Source organism: Dasypus novemcinctus, chromosome 11 (assembly GCF_030445035.2).
Source record: "Dasypus novemcinctus isolate mDasNov1 chromosome 11, mDasNov1.1.hap2, whole genome shotgun sequence".
Classification (NCBI taxonomy): domain Eukaryota; kingdom Metazoa; phylum Chordata; class Mammalia; order Cingulata; family Dasypodidae; genus Dasypus; species Dasypus novemcinctus.
Window position 1 is genome coordinate 42,755,427 of NC_080683.1, and position 25,288 is coordinate 42,780,714.

The following is a 25,288-nucleotide window of genomic DNA, read 5'->3' on the forward strand; positions in this document are numbered from 1 at the left end:
TCCATAAACCCCTACTATGACTGGTGAACCACAGTGATGTTTTTGGCCTTCTGAAATTAATGTCACTTCTGAGCCAGTATCTAATAATCACCAAAATGTCTGCTTACTTCTGTGACAGTTTGAGTTCATTTATTAATCCTAAAAAGAGAAAGATTATATCTGTAAGCTAATCTATTCTTCTGGATGTGATACCCTTTGATTATATTACATTCAGTTGAGAAGCACTTGATTAAATTATCTGTTAAGATTAGAGCTTTGATTCAACAATCTCAGTAAGGCATGACTCAGGTTGAGTCCTCACCTCCTGGGTTGGCTGATATAAATGGACACTCACTCAAGACACATGGAAGAGAGAAAGCTCTGTCATTTTTGATCCTGGGGCCCTGGGGAAAGATGAGCCATTCACCTGCTGGTTACAGCTGATATAGGAAGCCCTAAGAGACAAGCCCTATGTCTGGAAAAAGCTGAGCCCATGGAGCCTTAAGATGAAGAGAAAGTCCAGGAAGGATTTACCAGGTGGAGATTAGCAACCATCTTGCTTCAACATGTGGAACTGACTTAGGTGAGAAAGTAAACTTGAGTTGGACTCTTTAGGGCCTTTAATTGTTAGCATTTACCCCAAATAAATACCCATTATAAAAGCCAACAGATTTCTGATACTTCACATCAGCACTCATTTGCCAGACTAATACAATTTCCTTTTCCCCAATGCACAGTTACTCTGGGAAAAGGCCACAGGTCTCTTCGGGGAATTCTGGGAAAGATTAGCAGTATAAACTGTGGGCAGTGTAACCCAATCCTTCCCCAAGGAGATCTGGGCTTCCCTTCATTCAAGGGACTTTGTGACTGTAAACTCTTTCAAGTCTGGGAATCAAATAAGGGGCCATGATTCTGTTTCTGTAATTCAAATTAGGATTTTGTTCACTCAACCCAGAGCACTTCTGTTTATACAGATCAAGTAGGAATTTAGTAGACTGCCCATCTATTTAACTTCTAAGTACTTCATCATCTATTGACGAATGCCATAGGTCTATGTGACTCAGACTCTTTTGATTGCTGCTTTGTGTCTGCCTTTCATTGTGGTAGACACGCCCACCTTGTCTTTGGCACTTAGGTGCTGCTAGTTGGTTTCTGCCAGCCTGGAATCCAATCATTCCCGTAGTGTTTAGGGATCCTAGTTCCATGACAGCAGTTCCCACAGTAATATCTGGACTTCAGAGAAGAGGAAACACAGAGCTCTTCAAGGAAAATGGAGTTAGTCTCTCAAATGTATTTCTAACAGTCCATGTTAAAAGTGTGTCCTCTGGACATTCCTCGAGTGGGTTGGCAGGTCTTAAATAGTGAAACCATTCTAACATTCCAGTCTCTCTAAGCCTTTGGATCCCCTCTTCTACCATATATCAGGGTAGCCAGTGTCTCACCCTCAGACATTCTAGGCCATCTTTTGGTCCATTTTTCAGCAAGCCACCTGAACAAACTATTAGATCCTTTTCTAAGCCTTCAAACTACAGCAATGAATGTGGAATCTCTGCTTATGGGCACATATCAATAAATTCAGCCTGTCTCAACTTTATATTCCTTCCAAAGTTATCCAATACTCTTAATATCTGTTTCCACACATATTCCTCTGATTTCTGCCTATATAAATCATAATACTCATGCAGTTCTTTTAGAGTATACTATACTACCTCATGGGTCACAATTTGTACTTTGCCTTTGGGGATTTGTTGTGATGTTAGTCTAGTTATAGGTCTGGAAGAGAAAACGGGTGGTGAGGGTGGGTAAGGAGCAGAATTAGAAATGTCTTGCAAGCTGCTGACCCCCAAGGCATTCCTTTGCAATTTCATCTAGTGAGAAAGGATTAATGTCTTCAGGCAGGTGTTAGATGGCAGACTTGTTAGGGCAGGGTGGCTGTTGGGTGATAGTTTCCTCTTGGCAGGGAGAAGGAAGAGACTCCTTGGGGCAGGCTGGAGTTTGGGCAGTGCAGGCTTGAGGTTGGGTATTTCCCACCATAGGGCAGGGAGGAGGTTGAGACTCCCTGAGGCAGGCTGGAGGCTGGGTGGTGCAAGCTTGACATTGGATGGCCTCCACAGGACAGACTGTTAAATGTTTATCTGGCAAAGTCTCAGCAGAATTTAGGCTTTCAATGTCCCCACTGATATCATCATCAATCCATGTGTCTCCATCCCAATCCTCAGGGTTCCATTCCTTTCTAATCAGTGCTCACATTTTAACAGGACACACCTTGCAAGGTTGATATTTGAGTTTCTTTTGTAATTTTGCTATTCATACTATGAGACTCTGAGTCTGGTTTTCAGAGATGTCAAGTCTGTGGCTGCACAAAACAAGATTTTCTTTCACAGTACACATGGAAACTTTAACATCATTCATGCAGTGCTTAAGTTGCAAATTTGAAGCCTTCTGCTTACCCCTTTCTTTTGTAACTGTATCCAGCATATTTAAGAATATCATTGTACATTTTATTAATAACTCCACAAAACTCTGTTAAAGTATTAAAAACACTCACACCCAGATACTTGCTTCTTATAAGCATGGAATTAATCCTATCCAGTGGTAATGTTTTGTTTATCTCTATTGCCAACTCATGCCATGGACTGTTATTGGCCTCTTGATTATTGAGTAGAGAACCAATAATGCCCTTGAATCTAACTAGGGTAGAGAGTCAATCGCAAAAATCCCAGAACCAATTCAGAACTCCCATTTTTAAGATTCAGTTTCTCAAGAACCACTCCTGGTCCTGAGCTGTATTAGTCAAGGTTCTCTAAGGAAACAAAACTGACAGAAGATATCTGTAAACAGTATGAGATTTTGTAAAATTGTCTCACACAATCATGGGGATGCACAAGTGCAAATTCTACAGGGCAGGCTGCAAATCAGGGCTCCATTGAAGGTCCTTGACGAGTTCCTGGGAGATGCTGGCTGTCTGAAATAGAGATGGGAATTTTCTCTCTGAATGCTGAAATCACTTCCCCTATTAAGGCCTTCAACTGATTGAATGAGATGTCATGCATTGCTGATGGCAATCTCCTTAGATGATTGTAGATATAACCAGCCATTTATGCAATCAACTCATTGATGATTAAAGTCCATGAAATGACCTTGTATTACAAATAACCCAATTCTTTCTTGACTAAACAACTGGGCACCATTACCTGGCCGAGTTTTCGCATTAGCCTAACCATCGCTATAAAAGTCTTTTTTATTTCTGTAGGGCTGGTAGTAATATTCTCCCTTTTATATCTGATTTTACTTATTTGTATCTTCTCTCTTTTTCCCTTTGTCAATTTAGTTAAGGATTTTTCAATTTTATTGATCTTTTCAAAGAACCAACTTTCGGTTTTGTTGATTCTCTTTATTGATTTTTGTTTGTTTTCTATTTCACTTACTCCACTCTAATATTTGTTATTTCCTTCTTTCTACTCACTTTGGGTTGTTTGCTATTCTTTTTCTTGTTCTTCTGGTTTTGAAGTTAGGTCTCTGATTTGAAGTCTTTCTTCTTTTCTAATGTAACCTTTAGAGTTATAAATTTCCCTCTCAGCACTGCCTTCACTGCCTCTCATAAGTTTTGTTATGTTGTATTTTCATTTTCATTAGTGTCAAGATATTTCTTAATTTCCTTTGTCCTGTCCTCCTTAACCCCTCAGTTGTTTAAGAGTATGTTGCTTAATTTCCACATATTTGTGAGTTTTCCATTTTTGTCTCTGTTATTGGTTTCTAGTTTCATTCTGTTGTGATTGGAGAATAGATATTGTATAATTTCAGTATTTTTGAATTTATTGAGACTTGTTTTATAACCTAACATATGGTCTATCCTGGATAATGATCCATGTATTCTTGAGAAAAATGTGTATTCTGTTTTGTTTGGTGAAATATTCTACATATATCTATTAGGTCATTCAAGTTATACATTTCCTTATTGATCTTCTGATTAGATGTTCTATGCATTATTAAAAGTGGCTTATTAAAGTCTCCTATTATTAATGTAGAACTGTCTATTTCTCCCTTCAAATATGTCAATATTTGCTTCATATATTTTTGTGCTCTGATGTTAGGTACAGATATATTTATAATTGTTACATCTTTTATTGAATTATCCCCTTTATAAGTATATAATTACCATCTTTTTCCCTTGCAACTGCTTTTGACTTAAAGTCTATATTATCTGATATTAGTATAGTTATACCAGCTCTCTTTTGATTACTACTTGAGTGGTACATTATTTCCATCTTTTCACTTTCAACCTACTTGTATCCTTGAATTTAAGTTCAGTCTCTTGTGGACAACATATAGTTGAGTCATGCTTTTTTATCCGTTCTGTTAATCTCTGTCTTTTGATGGGTGAGCTTAATCCATTTACATTTAATGTCATTATTGATAATACAAGACTTTATTGCTATTTAATGTCACTATTGATATTACAAGACCATATTGCTATTTAGTATTTGTAAGTCTTATATTATTTTTTGTCCCTCACTTCTGTTACGGTCTACTTTTATACTTATTCGATTTTTTTGTATTGTCCTGTATTTACTGCCTTCTCATTTCAATCTGGATATATTTTAAAATCTATTTTCCTTGTTGTTACAATGGGGTTGAAATTTAACTTCCTAAATATATAACAATAATATTTGATTTAATACTGTAGCAGTTTGATATTATTGATGAATTCCAAAAAGAAATACTGGATTATGTTTGTAAACTGATCTTTTCCTCTGGGCATATTAGATTATATTGGATTCATAGGTTTACTTGATTAAGTAATTATGTAAACCTCTTGTGCCAGATAAAAGGCATGGTAAAGGAAAGAGTTAAGGGTTTTTTTATTTCTGAGTTTTGATGTTGGAGTTTGATGCTGAAACCTTAAGCTGGAGCCCTGGGAAGAGAGGAACCCTAAGCCTGGAAAGAAGCAAGTCCTGGGAAGAGAAGAACCCAGGAAGCCTGAACACTTGCAGACATCAGCAGCCATCTTGCTCCAACACATGAAAATAGACTTTGGTGAGGGAAGTAACTTATGCTTTATGGCCTACTATCTGTAAGCTCCTAACCCAAATAAATACCCTTTATAAAAACCAACCAATTTCTAGCATTTTGCATCAGCACCCATTTGGCTGACTAATATAGATACCAACCTAACCTCAATTGCATGCACATATACTATTCCTATATACTTTTTTGTAGTTGTTATCACTTTTACCTTTTTACATTGCATGCTCAAAACCACAGATTTACCACTATAGTTTTTACATTTGCATTTTAGCACCTGTAGGAAATAAGAAGTGGAGTTACATATGAAACAATACACTACAATAATACTGGCATTTATAATTATCCAAATGGTTACCTTTACTGCAGGTCTTTATTTCTTTATGCCACTTTGAATCCTTCTAGTGTAGTGTCCTTTTCTTTCAATATCAGGAGTTCCCTTTAGCATAGATTTGTATCACAAGTCTACTGGTGATGTACTCTCTCTGCTTTTGTTTTTCTAAGAATGTCACTGAATATAAAATTCTTGGCTGGCAATTGTTAGTTTTCTTTTTCCAGCACTTTTAAGTATTTTAACCCACTACCTTCTTGCTTCCCTAGTTTCTTATGAGAAGAAATTAGCAATCAATCTAATTGGGACTCCCTTGTACATAACACATTGTTTTTCTCTTGCAGTTTTCAAAACTCTCTGTCTTTTGCATATGATAGTGTGATCAATATATGATGTGATTTATTTTATTTTTCTCCAGATTTATCCTATTTCTTCTTCCCTGGGCTTCTTGGGTGTGCATATTCACACCTTTGGTTAAGTTTGAGAAGTTCTCTGACATTATTTCTTTGAATATTCTCTGCCCATTTATCAGTTTCTTCTCCTTGGTATGCTTGATAGTATCTCAATGGTGTCTTGGGCTATTTTTGCTTTTAGTAAATCTTTTTTCTTTATGTTCTTCAGCTTGACATTTCAAGTGCTTTTCTTTGAGTTCACTGATTCTTTCTTTTGCCTGCTCCAATCTGTTCTTAAAACTCTCATAATTTTTCCTTTTGGTTATTGTGGTCTTCAACTCCTGTAGTTCTGTTTGGTTCCTTTTTACCATTTCTGTCTCTTTACTAAGATCTTCATATTGCTCATGCATTGTTCTCTTCATATATTTTAGTTCTTTCTAGTATTTTCCTCATCTCCTTGAGCATTATCAAAATCAATTTCTAAAGGCTTTGTTCTGTATGCCCACATTCTGGTCTTCTTTGTTGGTATTTTTCTGGATTTTTATCCTTTCCCTTTGGATGGATGATCATGTCCCATTTCTTTGTTTTTCTTTAGTCTCTTGTTGCACACTGTAGATCTTAATATTTTTAATGTTATCTGGGATTTATTCCCTGATATGTTTGTTTCTTGATTTTGTATACAGCTGGTGATAAGACAAAGATTTTTTGAGCTTCAGCTCTCCTATCAAAATGGTCTGCCGAAGGAGAATGTAGCATGCAGGGTTTTCCCTGTCTTTCTGGGCACCTGTTTTGTCCTTGGCTTTTGTTTGTTACCTGTTTTGGAGTTCATCCATTTACAGGAGTTTTGTTGTCCCCTATGATTCCCAGGAGACATCTCTCCCTCTCCTGGGTGTTTGAACCTGGCAGCCCTTTGTCATAGATTGTCAGCCTCTGTGGTTTCTTGCACTCCTTTCATTGCCTCAAGCTGCTTTTTCCTGTAGGGCAGATTATTGGAGGAGGGACTCATCTGAAAGGACTTTGCCAGTTCAGGCTTTCCCAGCTGAAACAAGGCCAGGGACTCACAGATTTGCTCCAAAGTGCCTTAGGAGTGAATCAGGAGGTGTGCCGAGAGCTTCTCTGATGGATCTCCAAAGATGAGTTTTCCTGATCTGCCCAGGAAATGCAGCCCTTCAGGTAACTGTCTCCTGCAGATTTAAGGAATTACAGTGTCCTTAAGTCTCCACTAACACTGCCCCTATCTGGGGCAGGTTGAAACTCTGGTTCCCTACCTTTGTCCAGGGAGGTCTGTAAAAATGAGTGCCTCAGAGTCAGGCCCCCAGCAATCCAAAATAGTCAATCAAAAGCCATGATCAGTGATTGACCATGACCTGAACTTGGTTTTGGAAAAAAGGATTTTTATGTTCCTTACTGTCACCAGTGAGCTCTCCAGGGGCTGGTCTCCATGGCAGCCTGCCAAGTGAGTGGGGAATGGGTACCAGTAGCTGCTGTGTGGAGAGAGGAACTTAAAGTTCTTTACCACAATTTATCAGTATTTTCCTTCTTCTCTTCCCTGGATGCTGTGCAGTCTTCTTCTAGCCTCCAGAGTTTAAAAATAGTTGTTTCAGACAACTTCTGTCTTTTTAATAGTTGTTTTGGTGGTAGGACTGTGTCCTGGAGCTCCCTACACTGCCACTTTCCCCTCTTGTTTCATTTTGATTTTGTTAGTGTGTTGGCCTCTGCTGCGGCACTGCAGGCGGGTCACTGCAGGCGAGTCGCTGCCGGGGATCGGGCCTACGCCACGGCCTGACCGGGGCGGCAGCGGGCAGCTCAAGGCTTGGTGGGGACGTGCGGTTCGATGGAGGAAAAACCACGGAGACGAGGTCTATGCGCAGGTCTGATTTTATTCGGGAAGTACATGGGGTTTTATAGTGTCATGGAGGCGGGGAGGTTGTGGGAGGGGCATGTCCGCGGGGAAGCTGAGGATTGGCTGCAGAGGCAAGGGCGGACCTGCGGTTTATGACGTAAGCCATTGATGGCAGAGGGTGGTTGTTTCCGAGGTTGTGCCGGGGCGGATCCGGGATGAGGGCGGTTGGAATGAGGCGGGGAGAACAGCGATCGGCTGGGAGGGGGAAGATAACAGTGGCTGGGAGGAGGGGCAGAGGGAGGCAGCAGCACAAACTGCTGCTGAGAAGGGCCATAATACAGGGAGGTTACGAGGAACAGGCAGGCAAAGTATAAGGAAGCGAAAGGCAGGGTGGGAGCAGGGGACATTAGTGGAATGGGAGTAGGGAAGGGATATGGGGTGATTGTTTTATCTCCACATTTTAAAATAATCCTTTTTATTTATATCACCCTTTGGTCTCTTTAGCACAACTGTCACACCTGGTTTTGTTATGTCCAGGGCTTTTCATATAATTCCTCTCCTCTGTCTATTCATATACTTTCAAAAATTTATTGAAATCAACTACTGGCTTTTATCTTGTTCTTGATTTTTAAAAAATACTTCTACTACCTTTAAATCTAGGGTTGGGAGAAGTAGTTGATCAACACATGTGCTCAGTCTTCTTTTTTTTTTTTTTAATTTTTTTATTTTTTATTGACTTTGTAATAATATTACATTAAAAATATATATGTGAGGTCCCATTCAACCCCACCCCCCCACCCCCCCTCTCCCCCCCCCCACCAACACTCGTTCCCATCATCATGACACATCCATTGGATTTGGTAAGTACATCTTTGGGCACCTCTGCACCTCATATACATTGGTTCACATCATGGCCCATACTCTCCTCTATTCCATCAAGTGGGCCCTGTGAGGATTTACAATGTCCGGTGATTACCTCTGAAGCACCATCCAGGGCAGCTCCATGTCCCGAAGACGCCTCCACCTCTCATCTCTTCCTGCCTTTCCCCATACCCTTTGTCCATTATGTCCACTTTTCCCAATCCAATGCCACCTCTTCTATGTGGACATTGGATTGGTTGTGTCCATTGCACCTCTATGTCAAGAGGAGGCTCAGATTCCACCTGGATGCTGGATGCAATCCTCCCATTTTCAGTTGTAATCACTCTAGGCTCCATGGTGTGGTGGTTGTCCTTCTTCAACTCCATCTTAGCTGAGTGTGGTAAGTCCAATAAATCAGATTGTAGGTGCTGGAGTCTGTTGAGGCTCAGGATCTGGCTATCACATTGTCAGTCCAGAGATTCAAATCCCCTAAATATATCTTAAACCCCAACATTAACTGCACCTCCAGCACATTAGCATGAAAGTCTTATGAAGGGAGATCCCATCTGAGTCCAGATTCATCACACATAAACACCATTTCCAAAGAGGGGCCATCTGCCCTGGTAGTTAACCCCATCGGCCATGACCATAACTCCCATGGGTCTCTTTAGCCCTCAAAGGAACCAATATCTGGGGGTTGTATCTGCTTTATCTGTCTCTCTGACTCTGCTCAGTTGTGCATGAGGGCAAACCTTCTGCCAGCCTCCAGACTCTTTTTTAGAAACTCGTAGCCATATAAACTCATTTCTCCTTTCCATTTCCCCCTTACTTTAGGTCAAACAGCATTTTAAAGTCATGGTATTTTATGTAGACATGGATATTCTGCTGATCCGCATTGAACCTTCCGTATAAGGTCATTTTCCAGTTGCATCATCAGTTGGTAGTTGATAGTGGTCCCTCGTTGCCAGGGAGGCTCATCCCCGGGTGTCATGTCCCACGCTGGGGGGAAGGCATTGCATTTACATGCTGAGTTTGGCTTCGAGACTGGCCACATTTGAGTAACATGAAGGCAGACAGAAGGAAATTCCCAGGCACAAAGTTGCTCTAGGCCTTGTTCTTATTTTGGGTTTATCAGCTCACAAGCATAGTCATTAGCATCAGGGGCTCACTGTTGAACCATCACTCCCTCCCGGTCCCCACCACTGTACCTGGGAGACTGTCGCTGCTCCCCTAGGGACCACGACAGAGCACCACTGGCCAGGAACCCAGTACCCCCCCTACTGTGGTTTTTAATTGTTGCCAATATGAGTATATCCAAACATTACCATGCACCCTGGACATATGTTCTGTACAGCTCCCTGTCAGTCATATATCACCTGTCATTGGTATCCCATACCAGTATCCCTCCATTGCCATTGTTGAAACACTCTGTGATCCAGAACTCCCCGAAATTTGAAGCCCAATATAATATTATGGTCCCTTACTAGGGAATGGCATATAGCGATGAGTTTAAAGGATAGATAAAGAACTTGGATAAAGTTAGATAAAGAACTTAGATAAAGAATGTTGACTTGAAAAAATTCCACATCCTATTTTTTTCTTTTTTCCCCCCCCCCCCCCTAATTATTCAGCTTTTCTTCACAGGAGTCCTAGACCACAGCAATGTATATATATAATATACAGCACTCCCACACATCCACCAGAAAACCTTTTCCCTTCCACAGTGATACTCTTACGCCCTATTCATATCATATTTACTTAAAGTGATGTACAGAGTCTGAGACATTAGCTTTCTAACAAGGTGACATCTGTGCTTACATTATGGTGCATACTTTAGGATACACAGTTCTTTACATTTTTAGTTATCCTATGTTTTACATTATGGTTTACATTATCAGTCTGTCATCTCCTATATGTTATGCTGTAATATTACATGTTTTATATCCATCCTTGTGTACTCTCAAGAAACTCCTCTCTTACCCCCCATTTACTTTGGTTCCACACATTTAACGTCCATTTTCCCTTCCACCTTGGTGCCCTCAGTGATAGCCAACCTCCGTTTCCAGAGGAGCCACTTCCAGAGATAGATGGAATAGTGTTCAGGGCCTAACTTGCTCAACTGCCCCAATGCCCTGGGAGCCACCCTTTCTCTCGAGGGATACAGTTCCCTCTATTGGATGGCATTAGTCCTCCCCAGGATGTGGGTCCACCCCCACTCTCACTACTTGGGTTTCTGCCCCATGGTGTCACCCACTCTGGCAGAATGAGCATTTAGACATTCCCCAGGAGCCCGGCCTGCATCAGACCCTCCCCTCTGAGCATTCTAAACAGGTAACCCTCTTTATTATATTTTGATATGATTTTCTCAGCATTTTACTCTCCACCAACACCTGACCCTCTCCTGGTTCGTATGCTACCCCTCCCTCCCCCCACTTTTGGGCAACGTTACCCATCCGTCCCTCCCCAGCCACCCTCAAACCCGCAAAACCCCAAGCAAAGGCAACCCCTTGCCCCCCTTTTATCTCTTCTTTGTGTTCATACTTACCACCATCTCGTCTTAAATTCCACCCCTGCAGACATCGGCTCATATCCTTCCTCCACCCTCCGATTTCCTGCAAGCCTATCGTTCAGTCTCTTGCTAATCTAGGGCAGCTTGTTTATTTCATATCATTGAGGTCATGTAGTATTTGTCCTTCAATGTCTGGGTTGCTTCACTCAACATAAGGTTCTCAAGATTCATCCATGTTATCACATGTGTTTGTAGTGTGTTTGTTCTTACAGCCGAGTAGTATTCCATTGTGTGTATATACCACATTTTATTGATCCACTCGTCTGTTGATGGGCATTTGGGTTGATTCCAACTTTTGGCAATAGTGAACAATGCTGCTATGAACATTGGTGTACATATATTGGTTTGTGTTCTTGTTTTCAGTTCTGCTGGGTATATTCCCAGCAGTGGTATTGCTGGGTCATATGGCAAATCTATGGCTAGTTTTTTGAGAAACCGCCATACTGTTCTCCAGAATGGTTGGATCCTTCTGCATTCCCACCAGCAGTGGATGAGTGTTCCCCTTCCTTCACATCCTCTCCAGCACTTGTATTCTTCTGTTTTTTTCATAGCTGCCAATCTTATGGGTGTAAGATGGTATCTCATTGTGGTTTTGATTTGCATTTCCCTGATAGCTAGAGATTTGGAACATTTTTTCATGTGCTTTCTTGCCATTTGTATTTCTTCTTCGGAGAAGTGTCTGTTTAAGTCTTTAAAAATATGGAACGCTTCACGAATTTGCGTGTCATCCTTGCGCAGGGGCCATGCTAATCTTCTCTGTATCGTTCCAATTTTAGTATATGTGCTGCCGAAGCGAGCACAGCTCAGTCTTCTTGAACCTCCATTATAATCTGCATTATAGTTTTAATAAAGAGTAATAAACATAATTTTACTTGACATAAAGAAAAGACACTGAATTTAAACTAAGGGAATTTGTGAACCGTGTATACTGTTTCCTTACCATAAGCATAGTTCTTAAAAGATCCTTCTGAGAGTAAGAAAAAAATGATGAAAAACACTAAGAGGTGGAAGTCTTATGTTGTTATTTTTAATTAGAAGTCTGCATTTCAGATAGCATTAACTCTATGATGGGCGAACAAGAAATTAATATTCTTGCATATCTTCCAGTCTTCCTTCTTTCCCTCTTCTAACTTTTTAATGTATAGTATTATTTTCATTTTAATTTTATAATATTTGTATTGTTTTGTAACTACAGTTCTCATTGTTGTTCCTAGTTCTATATTTAAATTGTTGTCATGTTTTTACTGATTTGGAACTCTATGAACCCCAGAAAAACAGGGGTTAAACTTAATCCATTCCTGTGGGTGTGAGCCTAATGTTAAGTAGGACATTTTGATGAGACTACTACAGTTAAGATGTGACCCACCTCAATCAGGATGTGTCCCAATCCTGTTATTGGAGTCCTTTATAGGTGGTGTGAAATTAAGACAGGGAGAAATCCACAGAGGAAGCATTCAGAAGCTGATCATCAATGGAATCTTGAAGAGAAGAGAGAGACTAGAAGACACTGCCCTGTGCCTTGCCATGTGATAAGCTAAGGATCAGGGATTGGCAGCAGCCAGCATCAGAATGCCACAGTCTTTGGGGAGAAAGTATCACCATGATGATGCCTTGATTTGGACATTTTCCTAACCTCAAAACCTTGAAATTTTTAATTCCCACTGTTTAAGCCATCCCTTTGCTTGAGCAGCCAAGGAAACTAAAACAATGCTCATCACCAATATTTTTACCACATTCTTCATTCCAAAGTTCTAATTTTTTTTTAATTGACTGCCCAAGTTCTAAATTTTGATTCTCCTTGTCTTGTATGAGTTTTATCTCAAGTAGTTTATCAGTAATACTTTATATGTGCTGTATTTTCTAAGTTCTTTCATGCTAGAGCAGACATTGTGTCTATTATCTTTAATCCCAAAGAGTCAATTGGATGGTTATAGAACGTTTGGGTCACACTTTCTCTCTCCATAATTCTGTGACAATTCCCTACTGCTTTCTATCATTCAAAATGTTGGGAATCACCACTTACCAAGGCTTCTCTTTTCATCTCTTGGTTGGCTAGATTCCATCACTGAGTTGGATTTTCTCTCCTAAGAAATCCAATAAATGACACAATTCAGTCATTCCTTCACTTTTGAGTTTGTTTTTGTTTTTTTTTTTTTGCCTTTATATTTGAATGGAATCTTGGTTGGATATTATATTCTTGGATCATATTTCCTTTACTTTAGAGTTTTGTAGACATTGTTCCATTGTCTTGTAGCATGGAAAGTTACTATGGTGAAGACTGAAGCCAGTATGCTTTTTCTCCCCATTGATTAGAGACCTACTATTTGTCCCTGGATACCTGAAGAATTTTTCTTTTATCTTTGAGATTCAATAATAACAAGAATGTTTTAGAACTGATAGTGTTGAACGCATTTGTCATGGAATAGGATATGTACTTTTTGTTTTTTTTTTGAGGTACCAGAGACTGAACCCAGTGTCTTGAATGTGGGAAGTGGGTACTCAATCACTGAACCACATTGGCTTCCCAGAGTTGGTCCTCTCATTTGTTTTACTTGTTTTTTTTTTTTTTTTTTTTTTTTGTTTAGGAGACACTGGGAACCAAATCTGGGACCTCCCAAAACCCGGGACCTCCCATGTGGGAAGCAGGAGCTCAACTTCTTGGGCCACATCTGCTTCCTGAAATGTACTTTTGAGTTGCATATTTTCTTATTCCTGCATTTCAGTATTATTTTTCTATTTTTTTTATTAGAATGCATTTTCGGACTCATTTATTGAGTTCTTCAATTCAGGGACATACATTATCCCTGTATGATGTCATCTCTCCCACTCCTTCATAGCTATTTTTCTCTCTATTTCCATTTATCTTTTATTGTTTTCTTTTGATTTTATTGTGCTTACAGACAAGCCTTTCCTCTGTATAAGTAATTTATTTTTCAACCATGTGCATGTGATTCCTTTCTGAGTGTAATTTATTTATTAGTTATGTAATGGTGTGATTTTAGTTTCAATTTGTTTCCTTATATTTTCAATTTTCATTTTTATCTCATTCTGTGGTGTTATTATCTTATATTTGGACTCATTTATTCAATTTCATTCTTAGTAAGCTTTCCAATAGCACATAACATTGGTGAAAGGTTTTCTTGTGTTCTTTAGGCTATGGCTGCTATAGAATTTCTATCAAGTTGACTTTTTCTTCTGTTTGTATAGCTATCACACCATTATTTCTTTAAACTTGTTAATATTTCCAATAAACCCTGAATTTAGAATTTCATTTTGCTCTGGTATAGTACAAAAGAATTCTCCTTAAGATCTTTCCCACATACTCTGAGATTTGTAGGGAACTACAAATACAGCTTAAGAGCTAGTTATTGAATTCTACTCATTTCTCAGTAGCCTGGGGAGTCAGGTCTATGTTTTGGGAGATGGATAGGAGTAGGGGGAAAGCTAATATTAGACTGGGTACAACCTTGATGGATGCTTACTAGCTATTTCTATGTGATACAATGTTTCTTTCTGGAGCATTTAAAATCTATTATAGTTTTGGATTTTCCGTTTTTCTTGAAATCCTGTCCATTGTACTCTATCTACAGCAATGCTATATTTTCAGGTGCAAACCAGATAAAGATTATTTTATTGTCTTGGGGATTATTCCCTATTATTTTATAATGCATTTTACTTTAAAATCTAATTATTTTATAAAAATTTCTGTTTAAAAATTTTTTATTTTTAAATTTTACTCGTTTTTAAAAATTACAGAAGTTGTAAGTTTACAGAAAAATTTGCATACTATACAGAGTTCCCATCACACCTTCACACACAGTTTTCCCTATTATCGACATTTTGCATTAGTATGGTACATTAAATACCATTGATCAAACAGTATTATTACAATTTACATTAGGTTTCAATGCTTGTGTGGTACAGTCTGATATTTTTAAAACAATTTTTTGTCTTTATTTTTTTTTTAAGGTTGCATTAAAAAAATATGAGGTCCCCAAATACCCCCTACCCCCCTCATCCCACTCTTCCCACAACAACAATCTCCTACATCATCATGGGACATTCATTGCACTTGGTGAACACATCTCTGAGCACTGCTGCACCACATGGTCAATGGTCCACATTATGGTCTATACTCTCCTCCAGTCCACCCAGTGGGCCATGGGAGGACACACAATGTCCAGCAACTGTCCCTGCAGTACCACCCAGGATCACTCCAAGTCCTGAAAATGCCCCCACATCACATCTCTTCTTCCCACTCCCTACCCTCAGCAGCTACCATGGCCACTTTCTCCACATCAATGCTACATTTTCTTTGATTACTAATCACAATAGTTCATGAAGAGAATATCAGTAAGTCCACTCTAATCCATACTCTATTCCTCCATCTTGTGGACCCTGGAATGGTTGTGTCCACTCCACATCTATATCAAGAGGGGGCTTAGACTCCACATGGATGCTGGATGCAATTCTCCTGCTTTCAATTGTAGGCACTCTTGGCTTCCCTGGTGTGGTGGTTGACCTTCTTCACCTCCATGTTAGCTGGCTGGGGTAAGTCCAATAAACCAAAGGGTAGGATTTGCACGTCTGTTGAGGCTCAGGGCCTGGCTATCACATAGTCAGTCCAGAGATTCAGGTCCCCTGGGTATACACTAAACCCCAGCGCCAACTACAGATCCAGTAAAAGTAACAGGAGAGGCTTGTGAACAAAGATCACATCTGAGCCCAGCTCCATCACATAGAAACACAAACTCCAAAGTAGGGCCAACTGACATGGCACTGAACTCCATCTGCCATGACCATAGAACCTATGTGTCTCTGTAGCCCTCAGAAGAACCAATACCTGGGGTTGTATCTACTTTAGCTGTCTCTGGGACTCTGCTGAGGTGTGCATAAGAGTCACCCCTCTGATGACCTCCTGGCTCTTTTTTGGAGACTCATAGCCATATAAACTCATTTGTCCATTCCATTTCCTCCTTTTATTCAAGGTCAAAAAGCATTTTTAACTCCTGATATTACATGTAGGCTGAGATATTCTTCTGGTCTGAGTTGATCCTTTTATTCAAGGTAATTTTCTAGTTACATCATCAGCTGGTACTTGGTAGTAATCCCTTGGTGCCAGGGAGGCTCATCCCCGGGAGTCATGTCCCACGCTGAGGGGAAGGTGTTTTGAAAATTATTCTAGTATTATATATACAGCCTAAAATTTCCCCTTTAACCACATTCAAATATTAAATTCAGTGGTGTCAATTACATTCAAAATATGCTACCATCACCACCATTGATAACCAAAACTTTTCCATCACCCCAAGCAGAAGCCCTGTACCTACTAAGCATTAAGTTCCCATATTTAACTCCCACCCTGGCCACTGGTAACTTGTATTCTAGTTTCTGAGCCTATGAATTTGCTGACTTTCATTATTTCATATCAATGAAATCATACAATATTTATCATTTTGTGTCTGGCTTATTTGATTCTACATGATGGTTTTAAAACTTCAATCTATTTTGCCACATGTATTAGAACTTCATTCCTTTTACAGTCAATATTTTATTGTATGTATATATCATATTCTGTTTCTCTATTCATCTACTGATGGGCACTTGGGTTACTTCCATCTTTTGACAATTGTGAATAATGCCACTATGAATATCAGTGTGTAAATGTCTGTTTGAGACCCTGCTTTCAGTTTTTTGGATATATATTAATACCTAGAAGTGGTATCATATAATAATTCTATACTTAACTTTCTGAGGACTTGTCAAATTTCCATAGCAGCTGCACTATTTTACATTTCCACCAACATTGAAGGATATCTCTATTTCTCCACATCCTCTCCAACATTTACTTTCCATTTTAAAAATAGTACTCATTGTGGAGCCAAGATGAGCAGAGTAAGGAGCACCTGGAGTCAGCTCGTGAAACAGGATAGTTGGTGGTCACCCAGAGCTACCTAAAGCACCTGTTTGGAGGACCAAGGAGACCAGAGGAGTATACTGCAACATCCTTGACTGTGTGGAAGGAGGAGACTACACATCTGCACAGTGGAATCATGAGTAGAGCATTCTACATTGCAGAGGTCAGTGCCTGTGGTGTGCAAGCCATCTCAGGAGCTGTTCCATGGTTGGAGTTGGAAGTTCCATTTCCCTTGATAAAATGGGAGGAAAACAAGGTGTGGCACTGACTTCAGCTCCTGATTAGTGGATTTAGCAGACTGAAGTAGAATAATAGGAACATCTAAACTTTGAAGCTGTCCAGGACAGAGGAAAGCTGGTGGTTGCCATTTTGACTCCACCCAGGGTATGAAGGGAAGCAGAGCTGATTGAAAATCATAGTGCTTGTAAGGATCACTTCTTTCCACCCAGGTTGGATTGCAGGGCTAGCCTAAACCCCAGTCCCACCTCAGGTAGGGAGGAAGCTTGGAGGACCTGCACAATCTCTCTGGGAAGCTGCAAGCCACTCCACAGAGGCTGGTGCCCATCCTACTTTAGGGGCACAAGCCACCTCAGGAGCTATTCTGTGGCTGGAGTTGGAAGCTCCATATCCCATAAATGGTGGAGGAGGAGACAGATGTCCACTGACCTCAGCTACTGATTAGAGGGAGAGGAGCTGGGTATCCTTGGCCTCTCCGGGCAATGGCAAGAGTTTTCAGCCCACACAAACAAGTTTGTTGAGTGCCTCTGAGCCCATCTACACTTATTTCACCCCACAGGATAGGAGGGGACTGGTGTTGCCTCAACCTCTCAGGGCAACTTCAGACCATTTTGGGCTGCACAAGCCTGACTGTTGGGCACCTGTGGCTCCACTTCCATTCCCAATAGGACAAGAGACAGACTGTGTTTGTCCATCCTCTCTGGGTAACTGCAGGTGCTTTTGGCCCACACAGCCTGGACTGGTGGGTACTTGTGGACCCACCCTTACCCCCTAATTGGAAAGAAGAGGACTGGTCTTTCCACAGCTTTTTTGGGCAATGGCAAACCTTCAGGTGGCATGGACTGGACTACTGGATGCCTGTGAATCCATCCCCACCCCCAATAGTATAGGGGGTTCTGGTGTCTTCTCAGCCTCTCTGGACAATGGTGGGTACTTTCAGTCAACAGGGACTGAACTGTTGGATGCCTGTGTATCCAATCCCATGCCTTAAGAGGACATAAGGGAACTGGGGGGTGGGGGTGTTTCCTCTGCCTCTCCAGGCAATGGCAGGTATTCTTGGGCTAAAGGGACTGAACTGTTGAATGCCCATAAAACTACCCAAACCACCCAATAGGATAGGAAGGGGCTAGTGCTTCCTCAGTCAGTTCAGGCAATGGTGGATACTTTCAGCCTACAGGACTGAACTGTTGAGCATTTGTGGTTCTGTTCCCACCCCCAAAAAGGCAGAAGGGACATACTCACTCAACCTCTCAGGGCAACTGCAGGCATATTTGACCCACAGAGATTAGACTATTGGGCACTCCAGAGAATCCATTCCCACCCCCAGCAAGGAGAGGGTCTGGTGCTACATCAGTTTACTTGAGCAACTGTGGTCATTTTGGACCCACATCACATAGATTGCTGACCAAAACTATAGCTCTATCCCTGCCTAAGATAGGGGAGGAAGGGGTGTGAAGCTTCATCAGTATCTCTGGGTGACTACAGATGGTCTTGTTGTGGCCAACTTGGATTATTATACATGACTGCTGCTCTGTCCCTACCCCTGACAGAGGAGAAAGGTGGGAGAAGATTCATCACTTCCTGGGACAATGTGGGCAGCTTTAGGCTCCATAGCTTACAGCACCAACCACATCCTTGGCTCCTACTACTACACAACCAGCAGGGGAGAAAAGATTAGAAATCCCTAAACTAAAGGGAGAAAATGCACCCAGAATAAATACATCTAGCAAGCCAGATGTTGGAACACCAACAAAAAATTACAATCCATACCAAGAAACAGAAAGAGATGGCCCAATTAAAGGAACAAGATAAGCCTGTAGATGACATAAAGGAGTTGAGACAACTAAACTCAGATGTTCAAACAAATCTCCTTAATAAATTCAATAAGATGGCTAAAGAGATTAAGGACATTAAGAAGACATTGGATGAGCTCAAAGAAGAATTTGAAAGCATACATAGAAAATAGCAGACCTTATGGGAATGAAAGGTGCAATCAATGAAATGAAAAATACACTGGAGGCATATAACAGCAGATTTGAGGAAGCAGAAGAAAAGATCAGCAAGCTTGAAGGCATGGCCTCTGGAAGCAAACATACAAAAGAACAGATGAAGAGAAGAATGGAAAAAATTGAACAGGGTCTCAGGGAACTAAATGGCAGCAAGAGATGTGCAAATGTATGTGTCATGGGTGTCCCAGAAGGAGAAGAGAAGGGGAAAAGGGGCAGAAGGAATATTTGAAGAAATAGTGGTGGAAAATTTCCCAACCCTATTGAAGGACATAGATATCCATGTCCAAGAAGTGCAACATACTCCCACAGAATAAATCCATATAGATCAACTCTAAGACATACTAATCAGAATGTCTAATGCCAGAGACAAAGAGAGAATTCTGAGAGTAGCAAGAGAAAAGCAATGCATAACATATAAGAGATACCCAATAAGATTAAGTGCTGATTTCTCATCAGAAACCATGGAAGCAAAAGGCAGTAGTATGATATATTTAAGATATCACAGGAGAAAAACTGCAAGCCAAAAATTTTATACCTTGCAAGATTATCTTTTAAAATGAGGGTGAGATTAGAATATTCACAGATAAACAGAAACTGAGTGTTTATAACAAAAAGACCAGCTTTGCTGGAAATACTAAAGAGCGTGTTACAGCCCAAAAAGAAAAGACAGGAGAGAGAGACCTGGAAGAGAGTCTATAAATGACAACCGTATCAGTAACAGTAACTGAAAGTGTCAAATATAAAATGACAGATAAAATGCAAAGATCAAAATGGATGAAATAAAAACTGCCTTTACAGTAATAACATTGAATGTTAATGGATTAAGCTTCCCAATCAAAAGAAATGGACTTGCAGAATCGATAAGAAAATGTAAGTCATCTATATGTTTTCTGCAATAGACTCACTTAGACCCAAGGATGCCAATAAATTGAAAGTGAAAGGTTGGAAAAAGATATTCCATACATGTGGTAAACAAAAAAAAAGCTAGGGTAGCTATATTTATATCAGATGATATAGACTTTAAAAGCAAAATTGTTATTAGAGACAAGGAAGGCCATTATATATTAATAAAAGGGATGATTCCCCAGGAAGAAATAACAATCATAAATATATATGCACCCAACCAGGATGCCCCAAGATACATGAGGCAAACATTGGCAAAACTGAAGAGAGAAATAGACATCTCTACACTAATAGTTGGAGACTTCAATACACCACTCTCAGCATAGGATAGAACATCTGGGCAGAAGATCAATAAAGAAACAGAGAGCTTGAATAATATGATAAATGAACTAAACCTAATAGACATGTACAGAACTCTGCATCCCAAAACAGCAGGATATACCTTCTTTTCAAGTGCTCTTGGATCTTTCTCCAGTATAGACCATATGTAGGGTCACAAAGCAGATCTCAATAAATTCAACAAAATGGAAATTATACAAAGCACTTTCTCTGATCATAATGGAATAAAGTTGGAAATCAACAAGTGGCAAATAAAGGGGAAATTCACATATATATGGAGATTAAATAACACACTCTTAAATAATCAGTGGGTCAAGGAATAAATTTCAAGAGAAATCAATAAATATCTTGAGATAAATGACAATGAGAATACAATGTATTAGAACATATGGCCTGCTGCAAAGGAAATGTTGAGAGGAAAATTTATAACCCTCAGTGTTTACATTAAAAAAGAACAAAGAGCTAAAATCAATGACTTCACTACACAGCTGGAGGAACTAGAAAAAGAACAGCAAGCTAACCCCAAAGCAAGTAGAAGAAATGAAATAACAAATACCAGAGCAGAAATAAATGAAATTGAGAACAAAAAATCAATAGAGAAAATTAACAAAACCAAAAGTTGGTCTTTGAGAAGATTAACAAAATAGACAAACCCATAGCTAGACTGACTAAGAAATAGAGATGATACAAAGAAATGAAGTAAAAAATGAAAAGGGGAACCTTACTACTGACCCCACAGAAATAAAAGAGAACATAAGAGGACACTATGAATAACTTTATGCTAAAAAAAACTAGACATGTAGATGAAATGAAAAAATTCCTAGAAATGTACAAACTACCTACACTAATGCTAGAAGAAATAAAAGACCTCAACAAACCAATCTTAAGAGATTGAAACAGTCATCAAAAAGTTCCCCAGAATGAAAAGCCAGGACCAGATTGTTTCACAGGTGAGTTCTACCAAGCATTCAAAGAAGATGTAATACCAAACTTACTCAAGCTCTTCCAAAAAATTGAACAAGAAGAAAATGCTACCAAACTCATTCTATGAAGTCAATATCAGACTAATACCAAAGCCAGATAAAGATATTACAAAAAAGGAAAATTACAAACCCATTCCTCTAATGAATACAGATACAAAAATCCTCAATAAAATACTTGCTAATTGAATCCAACAACACATTAAAAGAATTGTCCATCATGATCAAGTGGGTTTTATACCAGGCATGCAAGGCTGGCTCAACACAAGAAAATTAATCAGTATAATACACCATGTTAATAAATCAAAGAAGAAAAATCACATGATTTTATCAATTGATGCAGAAAAGGCATTTAACAAAATACAACATCCTTTCTTGATAAAAATACTACAAAAAATAGGAATTGAAGGAAACTCTCTCAACATGATAAAGGCCATATATGAAAAACCATAGCTAACATTGTACTCAATTATGAAAAATTAAAAGCTTTCCCGTTGAGATCAGGGACAAGACAAGAATGCCCACTGTCACCACTGTTGTTCAATATAGTGCTAGACATTCTAGCTAGAGCAATCAGGCAAGAAAAGGAAATAAAAGGCATCCAAATTGGAAAGGCAGAGTTAAAACTTTCACTATTCACAGATGATATGATTGTATATCTAAAAAGTCCACAAAAATCTACCACAAAGTTTCTAGAGCTAAGAAATGATTTCAGTAGAATTTCAGGATGCAAAACCAATACACAAAAATCAGTGGCATTTCTATACATTAATAATGCATGATCTGAGGAGGAAGTCAGGGGGCAAGTTCCATTTACAATAACAACTGAAAGAATCAAATATTTAGGAATAAGCTTAGCCAAGGACATAAGAAACCTGTTTTCAGAAAACTAATGCATTGCTAAAAAAAAATTTTAAAAGACCTAAATAATTGGAAAAACATTCCATGGTCATGGATTGGAAGACTAAATATCATTAAGATGTCAATTCTATCCAAATTGACATACAGATTTACTGCAATCCCAATAAAAATTCCAAGAGCATTTTTTAAGCAAATGGAAAACACAATTGTCAAATTTATCTGGAAGGGTAAGAGGCTCTGAATAGCCAGCAACATCCTAAAAAGGAAAAGTGAAATTGGAGGACTCTCAGTTCCAGACTCTAAATCATATTACCTAGCTACAGTGGTAAAAACAGCATGGGTTTGGCATAAAGATAGACACATAGACAAATGGAACCAAACTGATGGTTTAGAAACAGACCCTCACATCTATGGCCAAGTGGTTTTTGACAAGTCTGTCAAGGCCTTCCAGTTGGAGCAGAACAGTTTAATCAACAAATAGTATTGGGAGAACTGGATATCCATAGCTAAAAGAAAGAAAGAAGACCCCTATCTCATACTTATACAAAAATAAACTCAAAATGGATCAAAGACCTAAATATAAAAGGAAGTACAATAAAGCTCCTAGATGAAAATGTAGGGAAACATCTTCAGGAACTGGTGGTATGTGGTGGATTCTTAAACTTTACACCAAAAGCATGAGCAATGAAAGGAAACATGGATAAATGGGACCTCCTCAAACTTAAACATTTCTATGATTCAAAGGACTTCATCAAGAAGGAGAAAGGCAGCCCAGTCAATGGAAGAAAATATTTGGAAACCATTTATCGATAAAGGTTTGATTTCCATTCTATATTAAAGAGATCATACAATTCAACAATAAAAGAGCAAGCAATCCAATTTAAAAATGGGCAAAAGATTTAAATAGACATTTCTCCAAAGAGCAAATACAAGTGGCCAAAAAGCACATGAAAAAAATGTTTGTATCACTAGCTATTAGGGAAATACAAATCAAAACAACAATGAGATGTCATCTAACACCACATAGAATGGCTATTATTTAAAAAACAGACAATAATAAGTGCTAGAGAGAATTTGGAAAAACAGGAACACTCCTTCACTGTTGGTGGGAGTGTAAAATGGTGCAGCCTCTGTGGAACACAGTTTTTTGGTTCCTTAGGAAGCTATATAGAACTGCCATATGATCCAGCAATTCCTCTGCTAGGAATATATCCAGAAGAACTAAAAGCTATGACACAAACAGACATCGCACACCAATGTTCATAGTGGCATTGTTCACAATTGCCAAAAGATGGAAACAACCCAAGTGTCTGTCCACCAATGAATGGATAAACAAAATGTGGTATATACGTATGATGGAATACTATGCTGTCATAAGAAGAAATGAAATTGGGATATATGTGATAACATGGATGAGTCTTGAAGACATTATACTAAGTGAAGTAAGCCAGACACAAAAGGACACATATTGCATGGTTTCACCTTAATATGAACTAAATACAAATAATAAACACATGGAATTAAAACCCAGAGTACTGGTTATTAGAAGATAAGAGGAGGGTTGAGAAGAACTATGGATGCTTAATGTATGTAGAAGTTTTAATTAACTTGACTGTAAAGGTGTGGAGATGGATAGAGTTGATAGTAACATATTATAGTGAGTAGCAACTGGTTTATAAATGTGATTGTGACTGAAAATGGTAATCTGGGGAAGTAAATGTCAATAGAAAGAAAACTAAAGAATAATCTAGGGACTGAATAACACAGTGAACCCATAGGCAGTTGAGAATTGCTGTTAAGGGTACAAATCAATAGAGCCCTTCTGTGAGCTAGAGGAGATGCATATCACTATTGCAGGGTAATGGGAATATGAAGAAGCATGGGAAAACTACAACTGGTGTGACCTATAGATTGTGGTTAACAGCAATACTGTAATATTCTTGCATCAATGTCAAAGCTGTACTGTGTCGATAATGGAGGTGTATGGAAAAAGTGTGCCAAATGTATGCTATGGACCATGATTGGTGGTAATAGTCTGATGATATTGTCTCTTAATCTGTAACAAATGTTCCACCAGGGTTGGAGTTGTATGGGAAATCTACCTTGTTTTGCAAGGTCACAATATCTGTAACAAAAATATATTTTTAAAAAATAGTATGGATTGGGGGAAAATACACTAAATGTAAGGTAAGGTCTATAGTTGGTAGTAATATTTTGTTGATGCCCTTGCATAATTTGTAACAAATGTTTCACAACAATGCAAAGAGTTGGTTGGGGGTGATGTTTGAGACCCCTGTGTGATGCTATGTATGTTTATTTTGTAATTTCACAATCTTTACTATACACTTATTGTTTATGTGTGTTCATGTATGAATGATATACTTCAATAAAAAATTTTTTAAAAATAGTACCCATTCTAGTTGTGGCAAATAGTATCTCATTGTGGTTTGGATTTGCATTTCCCTGATGGCTAACTATGTTGAGCATCTAATATGCCTTTGGTCATTTGTATATTTTCATGGAGAAATGTCTAATCAAATTTTTGCCCTTTTTAAAATTGGATTGTTTGTCTTTTTCTTACTAAGTTGTAGGATTTCTTTACATGTTTTGGATACTAAACTTTTATCAGATAATTGGTTTCCAAATATTTTCTCCCATTCTGTAGGACACCTTTTTACTTTCATGATGAAGTATGCTGATGCACACAATTTTTAAATTTTCATGAAGTTCCATTTATCTATTTATTCTTTTGTTGCTCATGCTTTCGTTGTAACATCTAAGAAACCGTTACCTAACACAGCGTTGAAGTTGCTTCCCTATGTTTTCCTTCAGTAGTATTATACTTTTCATTCTTATATTTAGGTCTTTGAAATGTTTTGGGTTGTTTTTTTTAATATGGTGTGAGATAAGGGCCCACCTTCATACTTTTGCACATGGATATCCAGTTTTCCTATGACCATTTTTTGAAGACACTATTCCTTCCCCATTGAGTGGATCTGGCACCCTTGTCAAAAGTCTATTGGCCATAGACATAAGGGTTTA

The 25,288-nt window shown here is 39.0% G+C and overlaps 1 non-coding gene across 1 annotated transcript; it reads right to left on the reverse strand.

Moving 5' to 3' along the window:
• Positions 1-11,693: 11,693 nt before the first annotated feature.
• LOC111761759 (U6 spliceosomal RNA) lies at positions 11,694-11,800 on the reverse strand. Its single transcript, XR_002795024.1, has one exon. It is a non-coding gene; the product is annotated as a U6 spliceosomal RNA (small nuclear RNA).
• Positions 11,801-25,288: the final 13,488 nt, after the last annotated feature.